This window comes from Monodon monoceros, unplaced genomic scaffold, assembly GCF_005190385.1.
Source record: "Monodon monoceros isolate NGI ecotype Baffin Bay Population unplaced genomic scaffold, NGI_Narwhal_1 Super_Scaffold_22, whole genome shotgun sequence".
Lineage (NCBI taxonomy): Eukaryota > Metazoa > Chordata > Mammalia > Artiodactyla > Monodontidae > Monodon > Monodon monoceros.
The window spans coordinates 42319433-42330394 of NW_021703779.1; the positions used below are offsets into that span (position 1 = coordinate 42319433).

General features: G+C 42.5%; 1 pseudogene; it reads left to right on the forward strand.

Moving 5' to 3' along the window:
- The first annotated feature begins 2462 nt into the window (after positions 1-2462).
- On the forward strand, positions 2463-3410 carry LOC114906426 (annotated as a pseudogene).
- The last annotated feature ends 7552 nt before the right edge of the window (positions 3411-10962 follow it).

Here is a 10962-nt window from a genome sequence, read left to right on the forward strand (position 1 = left end):
CAAATTTAAAGCATAAAGACATACCACTACACACTTACTAAAATGGCTAAAATTAAAATGACTGCCCATAGCAGGTGTTGGCATAGATGTGGAAGAGCTGGAATGCCCATACACTGCTGATGGGAACGTAAAACGGTACAACCAATTTGGAAAACAGTTTGGTAGTTTCTTTAAAATCTAACAATGCACCTACCATAAAAACAAAGTTGGAGGGTTTAACAGCTATTCCACTTCTAGGTTTTCACCCAGGAGAAAAGAAAATATATGTCCCTATGAAGACTTGTACAAGATTTGCATGGAAATTTTATTTCTAATAGTCAAAAACTGAAAACAATTTAATGTCCATCAACAGGTGAATGAGGGACTTCCCTGGTGGCGCAGTGGATAAGACTCCATGCTCCCAATGCAGGGGGCCTGGGTGTGATCCCTGGTCAGGGAACCAGAACCCACATGCATGCTGCAACTAAGAGTTTGCATGCCACAACTAAGGAGCCAGTGAGCCGCAACAAAGGAGCCTGCCTGCTGCAACTAAGACCCGGTGCAACCAAATAAATAAATAAATAAATATTTTAAAAAACAGGTGACTGAATAAACAAATTGGAGTCCATATTACACAACATGGATAAATCTCAAAATAATTATACTGAGTGAAGGAAGCCAGACAACCAGGGGTACATAGAGTATGTTTCTATTTACATGAAACATTTTATAAAATGCAAATTAATCTTCAGTGACAGAGAGCAAATCAGTGCTTGATTAGGTGTATGCAAGTGGGGATGAGAGAGTGATGAATGTTTACTAACTTGATTATGGTGAATATATTTATATATAATATAAACTTATCAAATTGTATACTTTAAATATGTACAATTTACTGTATGTCAATTATACCTCAATTAAGCTGTTTTTAAAAAACGTCATAGATAGCAGCAATCTGTATAATCAGTCATGCCAGAAATACATGCAAGAAAGTCTAAGATGTTGAGATATAAAACTGGCAGATATATTTTTCTGATCTCATACCCGGCAGCAATGATTTATCTTTAACACCAACTCTCAGATTCTGAGTTCCCCCACTTCTCTCAAGTGATATAGTTATGATTTGTGCAAAATTCCATCTTTATGTTATACTTCAATATAAAGTTTACTCTTTTAAAAGAGAAGCGGAAATATACTATAGAGCAAAAGAATCTTCAGCTCAATGAACAATATTCTAGACAATATGGGAAACTCCCACAGCCACATAATGCTGGCCTTTTCATTCATCCATCCTGGAGTCAGAAGGTCCACAGCATCCTGGGTCCTGGTGCAGGCCTTGCCCTCACACACGGGTCTGTCACCACCACCAGCACAGAGTCTCTCCTGTTCCCTTGGTGGAAAAGTGCTGAGCACAGAGACTTCCACCATCCTGGTTTCTCACACTATAGTCTGTAGCCCTGACAGTAGGCAAGTCCCTCCATACAACTGGCCACAGGCTTTCCTACTTGTAGATGTATTCATCATTTACACGTGCTCTCTGCAGGTGCTGGGGTTTACAATCTCCTCATGGGGTGGAGACTAGCATTGTGGTGAAGGATTAGCCAAAAATGGTCTTCATTCCTCCCTCTACTATTTGTTGACTGTCTGACCTTAGGCAAATTCTGGCCTCTTGAATCTACATCTGTGACATCTATATCACATGCTCCTGGGAGCGTTTGGGTTTCTTGTGAACCCAAAATAGAGTAAGCGCACAATACATGCATGGTATTATTATCACCATGTTCATCAGTCAATAATAACAACAGTCAATGTTCGTAGATTACTCACTATGTGCCTAGCCCTACGCTAAGTGCTTTACAAGCACAAGTTACAACAGCCTTGTGAGGGAGGTGCAGTTATTACCTCATTTCACAGAGGAGGAAACGGAAAGTCAGGGAGGTTGAGTGACTTGCCCAAGGTCACTCAGTCATCAGGTGTTGGGGCAGGGAAGTGAACTCAGGTCTGTCTGCCTACAGAGCCCACATCCCTCCCACCAGGCTGCACTGTCTTCCCCCCCATTTGGCCTCAAAGAGCTCCAGTCACTCCTTTCCAAACCCAGTGACCCCAGAACTTCAGAACAAGGCATCTGACTTACTCCTTGCAGTAGGCAGAATAATGGCCCCCAAAGATAGTAGGTCATAGTCCCTGGACACTGTAAATGTTACCTTACTTGGAAAATGGTTCTTTGCAAATATGATTAAGTTAAGGCTGTTAAGATGTGGAGATTATCCTGGATTATCTGGGTGGGTCCTAAATGCAACTACATGTATCTTCATAAGAGATGCATAAGAGATGCCCAGAGTCCAGGAGAGAGAGGAAATAAGGGAGTGGGAGGGAGAAGCAGAGAGAAGCAGCCAAGAATTGGAGCCAGACCAGGGGCTGGAGCCAGAATTGGAGTTGAAGCTGCTTTTGCTAAAGCAGCAGCAACTAAAGAAGTTGAAAAGATGCTAGTTTTCTTAGAACTACTCACCTCCCTCCTTTCTTTCCTGTATGTGATAGCTCTGTCCATTAGGAAGTTCTTTGCTGGTGAGATTTGGAGAACAAATGTGCAGCTTCCCAGGAAGACAGTGGTGATCACTGGAGCCAACATGGGCATCAGTAAGGAGACGGCCAGAGAGCTCACTCACAGAGGATTATGCATTGCCTGCTGAGATGTACTGAAGTGGGAATCTGCTGCTAGTGAAATCTGAGCTAATACAAAGAACTCCCAGGTGCTGGTGTGGAAACTGGACCTATCCAGTACCAAATCCATCCGAGCTTTTGCTGAAAGCCTTCTGGCAGTGCAAAAGCAGCTCCATATTCTGATCAACAATACAGGAATGATGATGTGTCCATATTCCAAGACAGCTAACAGCTTTGAAACCCACCTGGGAATCAACTGCCTAGGCCACTTCCTTCTCACTTGCTCTCTCCTGGAGCAGCTGAAAGAGTCTGCTCTTGCACAGATGGTGAACCTGTCATCGGTGGCTCACCATGCTGGCAAGATTCGCTTCCAGGACCTTGAGAGTGAGAAGTGCTACAGCTGGGGCTTTGCATATTGCCACAGCAAGATGGCCAATATACTTTTTACTTGGGGGCTGGCCAAGAGGCTCCAACGGAAGGGGGCAACCCTCTATGCAGTGCACCCGGGCATGGTCCACCCTGAGCTTGTCCAATACTCTTTCTTGCTGTGCCTGCTCTGGCAGCTCTTCTCCCTCTTTTTCAAATTGGTGTGGGAGAAGGGGGCGCAGACCAGACTGCACTGTGCCATAACTGAGGGCCTGGAGCCCCTGAGTGCCAAGTACTTCAATGACCGCAAGAGGACCTGGGTATCTCCAAGGGCCTGAAGTAACAAAATGGCTGAGTGCCTGTGGAACGTCAGCTGTGAGCTTCTAGATATCCAGTGGGAGTAGAGCTGGTGGAAGAGTCACAGCCTTATCAGGCCAAGTCCATGCCATAATGAAAGGGGACCAAGGAGAAGGACCATCCTGAAGGATTTTCCTTCTGGTTTACTGCTGTTGCAAACCCTGCCTTGTTCTGATTCTCCTGACCCTTACCTTGGCACACCCAACGCTCTTGTGAAGCTGGCTCACAGCATGAGATGCTCACAACTGCAGAGGATTCTTCTCCAATAATTTCATGAATAGAGTGCTTTCTTGGGGCAGGAGGACTGGGAAGATCCCAGGTGGGCATGGGGAAGGCAGAAGAGCCTGGGAAATTGGGGGCAATTTCTTCATCAATACCAGAAATGCCAGCCAACATTTTCAGCTGAGGCGACAGGAGCATCAGGGTTACATATTTCCAGGGACTGTAAGACTCAAACTTTTGACTGATCTCTTTTCTCTTTGGAATACTAGTCGCATCTCTTGAGTCTAGACAGCTCAGGAAAATCTTGGCTAACCTTGGCCAACTTTAGTTCCTTCCTCTGAGCATCCTGAAGCCACTGTATGAAGCTGGACCTTCCCATTTTCTTTTTCCAGTTCTTTTTTTAAGGTTAAAAATATTGCCAGCCTTATTGAGATATAATTGACATATAACACTGTGTAAGTTAGGACCTCCATTTTCAACCATGCAGATTATTTCATTTTCTAAAGAGTTCCCTTTACCTCAATTTTCAGAGAAAATAAAAACTGAACGTGGAAGGAAAGAAGGGAGGGAGGGAGGAAGGGAGGAAGGGAAGGAAGGAAGAAAGGTGGAGAGAGATTTGAAGAGATACACAGAGGAGAAGGCAATGTGATAATGGAATAGAGAGAGATCTGAGGATGCTGGCCTTCAAGATTGGAATAATGCCGCCTGAAGCCAAGGAATGATGTGAGTAATCAGAAGCTGAAAGAGGCAAAAAATGAATTCTCCCTAGAACCTGTAGATAGAGTACAGCCCTTCTGACACCCTCGATTTAGGCCAGTGATGCTGATTTCAGGTTTATGACCTCCAGACTGTGGGAAAATAAAGCTCTATTGTTTTATGTCACCAAGTTTGTGGTCACTTGTTACAGCAGCCACAAGAAACTAATACCTGATTTTGCTACCTAAAAGTGGAATGCTGTTGTAACAAATACCTAAAAATATGAAAGTGGCTTTGGAATTGGCTAATGGGTAGAAGCTAGAAGAATGTTGAGAAGCTTGATAGAAATGTCCTAGATTGAATTGAAAAGACTGTCAGTAGAAATAACAATTTTGAAGGTGATTCTGGTGAGATCTCAGAAGGAAGTGAGGAGCATGGAAGAGAAAACCTACATCATCTTAGAGAATACATATATTGTCATAAGCAAAATCGTAGAAATATGAACATTAAAGGTACTGTTGATAAGGGCTCAGAAGCAAATGAGGAACATGTTATTGGAAACTTAAGGAAAGACAATCCTTGTTACACTGGCAGAAAACTTAGTGAGTTGTGTCCTACAGTTGTGTGGAAATCAGAGCTTGTAAGCAATGAACTTGGATATTTAGCTGAGGAGATTTCCAAGCAAAGTGTTGAAGGTGTGGTCTGATTTATTCTTGCTGCATATAGTAAAATGTCAAAGGAATGAGGTAAATTGAGGGGAAAATGGTTAAGCAAAAGGGATCTAGGATTTGATAATTTGGGGAATTCTCAGTCTATCTAGATTGCAAAAGACATTAAATTAATAGATTCATTCTCAGAAAGGTGCACTCTGGAGAGAAAGTCAAGAGTGTGGCTGTGTTTGCTAGTACTGCAGAGATTTAGATGTGTGACTCGTGAATCTCTTCAACCATCTCAGCCATACCCAGGAATAGAGCTAGGATAATCTAGGAAAGATATATGGAGGACCATCTGGTCTAATGGTGTGAATCTCTGGACGTATGTGGGAGACCCACACAATTTTTTATGTTATATCTTCAGAAACATGGACAGATTGACCTGAACGAAACAGAGGCAAGAAAAAATGAAGGAAAGACTGCCAGACTCCCAAAATTCTACAGGCATCAAAAAGGCTGATAAAACTACTCAATTACAAACATATGCCACACTTCAAGAGAAAGGAAGAATGACTCTGAGGGCAGAGCTGTAGGCCCATAGGACAGAGCCTCAAGTCACAGAGGGTTATTCCCAGGCCTTGAAACCCAATGGAATTTTCCCTGCTAGATTTCAAAATTGCTTAGGGCCAATGACTCCTTCTTGCTTCCATTTCTCCTATTTGAAATGATAATGTCTATAGCTACTATTCTATGCCTGTCCCACCACTGTATTTTAGGAACAGTTAATTTGTTTTCTGGTGTCCAAGTCCAAAGAGGAATTTTGCCCCAGGATGGATGTACCCAGAGTACCACCCATACCTATTTTAGAAGATGATATTTGGTACTCTTGAGCTGATGATATTTAGATGAGATTTTAGACTTGAGCTGATACTGTGATGGATTGAGAATTTGGGGACTTGGGGATGGAGTGCATGCATTTTGCATGTGGGATGGACATGAATCCTTGGGGACCCGAGAGGTGACTTAATAGCAGCCCCCCCCAAAAGATAACCACATCCTAATTCCTGGAACCTATGAGTATTACCTTTCAACAACAATAGAAAAGACTTCGCAGATGTGATTACGTTAATGATCTTGAGATAGGGAGATTATCCTGGATTATCTGGGTGGGCCCTAAATGTATCATAAGTGTCCTTATCAGGGGAAAGCAGAGCGAGATTTGGCACAGACCAGGGAAGAAGGCAATATAACCATGAAGGCAGAGATTAGAATGATGCAGCCACAAGCCAAAGAATGCTGGCAGCCACCAGAAGCTGGAAGAGGCAACAAGAAGATTCTTTCCTAGAGCCTCTGGAAGGAGTGCAGCCCAGCTGACTCCTTGATTTCAGCCCAGAGAAACTAATTTCAGACTTCTGGCCTCCAGAACTGTGAGAAATAAAGGTCAGAATATTTCACTGAAACATTCAAAAACATACATACATGGAAACGACCTAAGTGTCCATCAACAGATGAATGGATAAAGATGTGGCACATATATACAATGGAATATTACTCAACCATAAAAAGAAATGAAATTGAGTTATCTGTAGTGAGGTGGATGGACCTAGAGCCTGTCATACAGAGCAAAGTAAGTCAGAAAGAGAAAAACAAATACCGTATGCTAACACATATATATGGAATCTAAAAAAAATTTTTTTAATGGTCATGAAGAACCTAGGGGCAGGAAGGGAATAAAGATGCAGACCTGCTATAGAATGGACTTGAGGACACGGGGAGGGGGAAGGGTAAGCTGGGACGAAGTGAGAGAGTGGCATGGACTTATATATACTACCAAATGTAAAATAGACAGCTAGTGGGAAGCAGCCGTATAGCACAGGGAGATCAGCTCGGTGCTTTGTGACCACCTAAAGGGGTGGGATAGGGAGGGTGGGAGGGAGGCTCAAGAGGGAGGGGATATGGGGATATACGCATACATATAGCTAACTCACTTTGTTATACAGCAGAAATTAGCACAACGTTGTAAAGCAATTATACTCCAATAAAGATGTTTTTAAAAACCAAAAATATAATGCATACATACATTTCTATTGTTTTATGCCACAAAGTTTCTGATAATTTGTTACAGCAGCCACATAAAATTATGTGTGATTATAGAAGATTAAGTAAATTATGTTAAAGGTCCTTTGTAATTTTAAGATTCATTCACTCATTCATTCATTCAACCAACCAACCAATATTTGAGGCAATATAGAAGAGTAAGTAAAAGCACAGACTTTGGACTCAATTCAACTCGGGGGTGAACCCCAGTTCTGCTACCTACTGATCCTGTGACCTTGACCAGGTTGCTTAACTCTCAGCACCTCAGTCTCAGCATCTGCACACAGGGGATGATAACAGTGCTTAACTTAAGGAGCAGTTGTGAAAATTAAATGGCATGATGCACATAAATGGCTTTGTGCTTGGCACATGGGTCATTGCCCTGTCCTCCTTGCCCTAAGAAGGAGGAGGAACTTAGATCAGGGCTGTGATGGAAAGCCCAGGGGATATTGGGGACCTATTGGAGGCACTATTGGGGACCTATTGGGGGTGGGTGTAGGAAAGACTTCCTAGAAAAAAGTGACTTCTGGGCCCCCTGAGGGACACAGCAAGCCCCAATTACATGGGTATTCTTTTTAATACTATTATTGTAAATATTAGTATTAAGGGATAAAGCATGTTTCTGGTTATCGGGTCTTCCAGAAAAAGCACATATCGAAAACACACATATCGAAAATAGGTTTTTTTTCTTTAAGTTAAAAATTTTTAAGTTATTAGAGAGGTCCTAGGAGGCCCTAGGAAAGGCCCCATATCTGAGGAAATTGGAGACTGATGGGAAGGATTTGAGATGGCAGCCGGCCTCAGATATACCATTTATTAAAATTAAACAGCAGAGGGTAGAAAAATGTAAGCTGAATGCAAAAGTAACATGTGAGCATGCGTGCTCACAGGCCTACGGAACCTCGAGTGGCCAATTCTGGTGGGAAGCAATCTTGCTTCAAGCAGGAAATTCGAAATCTCCGCCAACTTCGAAAAGGCGAGGAGCCTGGACTGACAAATCCCACTACTGCCTCACTTGCCCCACCTACTTTCCTGATCTCCGATTGGCCAGATCACGTTCATTAACGGCTCTGATTAGTTGATTGTTCTTGGGCAGTTGAATTCTGGGATTTCATCTCATTGTCGAGCAATGCTTCACTGCCGCTTCACCTCTGAGGTAAGTTCTCTCTGAGGGCCACCCTAGACAGGTTAAGGGGGGGAGCAAGTAGAAAAACCAAGAGCTCCTGCTGGTAATTAATGTGGTTGGGTATTTTCTGTACCTCCCAACATCCTCAAGATCGTTAGGACTGAGAGACGACTTAAAGCCTTTTGGGGTAATCCCCGTCAGGCAGACATAAAACTAAAACTGTCTTCAGTCTGTGAGACTCCCTAATTGCTCTTCCTGAGGGAAGCAAAACACCCCTTAGCCCCAGAAACCCCCAAATCAGCCAGACGCCCCTACATTTCCTCAACCAGAGATAATAGCCTTTGCCTAAGGGACTCTTTTGTCGCCTTCTCTGGGATAAAGAAGCAATGTTCTTAGCCTAAGACCCCCCCCCCCCCCCCGAGAGACTCCCAATGCCATCAGTTTGGGGTGCGCCAGACTGCTTCATCGAAACTTCCTACATTCTCAGCCTGAGTGATGGGTGGTCCAACAATCTCAGAGATTCCAGCTCTCTTCACTCTAATAATTTTCAAATAACATAGTAATAGCCGTTTTAAAATCAAGGTATAGTTGATTTACAATATTATATTAATTTCAGGCATATAACATAAGATTAAATATTTTAATTGATTATACTCCTTTTTTTTTTTTTTTTTTTTTTGCTTCGCGGGGCCCTCCCTCTTTTGTCGCCTCCCCCGTTGCGGAGCACAGGCTCCCGACGCGCAGGCTCAGCGGCCATGGCTCACGGGCCCAGCCGCTCCGCGGCATGTGGGATCTTCCCAGACCAGGGCATGCACCCGTGTCCCCTGCATCGGCAGGCGGACTCTCAACCACTGCCCCACCAAGGAAGCCCTACATAGCAGTTTTTATCTCTTAATCACCTACCCCTGTTTTTCCCCTCCCCTCTTCCCTCTCCTCACTGGTAACCACTAGTTTGTTCTCCATATCTGTGAGTCTGTTTCTTTTTTGTTATATTCATTTGTTTTATTTTTTTTAATTCTGCATATAAGTGATAACATACAGTATTTGTCTTCTTCTGTCTGACTTATTTCACTAAGTATAGTATACTCCAGGTCCATACATGTTGTTGCCAATGAGAAAATTTTATTCTTTTTTATGGCTGAGTAGTAGTCCATTGTCTAAATATACCACAGCTTTATCCATTTTCTGTTGATGGACACTTAGATTGCTTTCCATATCTTGGCTGTGTAAATAATGCTGCTATGCATATTGGGGTGCATGTGTCTTTTCAAATGAAAGTTTTTGGGTTGTTGTTTTTTTTATATATGCCCAGGAGTGGAATTGCTGGGTCATATTGTAGTCCTATTTTTAGTTTTTTGATGTACCTCCATACTGTTTCCCACAGTGGCTGTACCAATTTACATTCCCACCAACAATGTACAAGGGTACCCTTTTCTCCACATCCTCCCCAGTGTTTGTTGTTTGTGGTCTTTTAGATGATAGTCACTCTGGCAGGTGTGAGGCAATATCTCTTTGTGGTTTTGATTTGTATTTCTCTAATGATTAGCGATATTGAGCATCTTTACATGGGCTTGTTGGCCATCTGTATGTCTTCTTCAGAAAAATGTCTATTCAGTTCTTCTGCCCATTTTTAAATAGGGTTGTTTGGGTTTTTTTAATATATTGAGTTGTATAAGCTCTTTATATAATTTGGATATTAACCCATTATCAGTCATATCATTTGCAAATATTTTCTCTCTTTCAGTAGGTTGTCTTTTTGTTTTGTCAGTGGTTTCCTTTGCTGCTCAAAGGCTTTTAAGTTTAACTAGGTCCCATTTTTTAAAATAAATTTATTTATCTATTTTTATTTTTGGCTGCTTTGGGTCTTCGTTGCTGCATGTGGGCTTTCTCCAGTTGAGGCGGGCAGGGCCTCAGGGCTTTTCATTGTGTTGGCTTCTCTTTGTTGCAGACCATGGGCTCTAGGTGTGCAGGCTTCAGTAGTTGTGGCACATGGGCTCAGTAGTTGTGGTCATGGACTCTAGAGCATGGGCTCAGTAGCTGTGGTGCACAGGCTTGGTTGCTCCACAGCATGTGGGATCTTCCTGGACCAGGGCTCGAACCCATGTCCCCTGCATTGGCAGTCAGATTCTTAACCACTGCGCCACCAGAAAAGTCCTAGGTCCCATTTTTTAATTTTTGTTTTTGTTTCCTTTGCTGTAGGAGACAGGTCCAAATAAATATTGCTACAATTTATGTCATAGTGTTTTCTTCTATGAGTTTTATGGTTTCTGGTCTTACATTTAGGTCTTTAATCCATTTTGAATTTATTTTTGTATATGGTGTGAGAAAATGTTCTAATTTCATTCTTTTACATGTAGCTTTCCAATTTTCCTAGCACCACTTATTGAAGAGACTGTCTTTCCACCCTTGTATATTTTTATCTCCTTTGTCATAGATTAATTGTCCATATGTGTGTGGGTTTATTTTTGGGCTTTCTATTCTGTTCCATTGATCTATGTGCCTGTTTTTGTGCCAGTACCATACTGTTTTGATTACTTTAGCTTTGTAGTATAGTCTGAAGATGCCTCCAGCTACTAATTTGGGAGTGTGATACCTCCAGCTTTGTTCTTCTTTCTCAAGAATATTTTGGCTATTTGGGGTCTTTTGGGTTTCCATAAAAATTTTAAATTATTTGTTCTAAGGACTTCCCTGGTGGTCCAGTGGTTAAGATTCTGTGCTTTCACTGCAGGGGCGTAGGCTCAATCCCTGGTCAGGGAACTGAGATCCTGCATGCCATGTTTATTTATAAGCATGGTCAGGGAACTG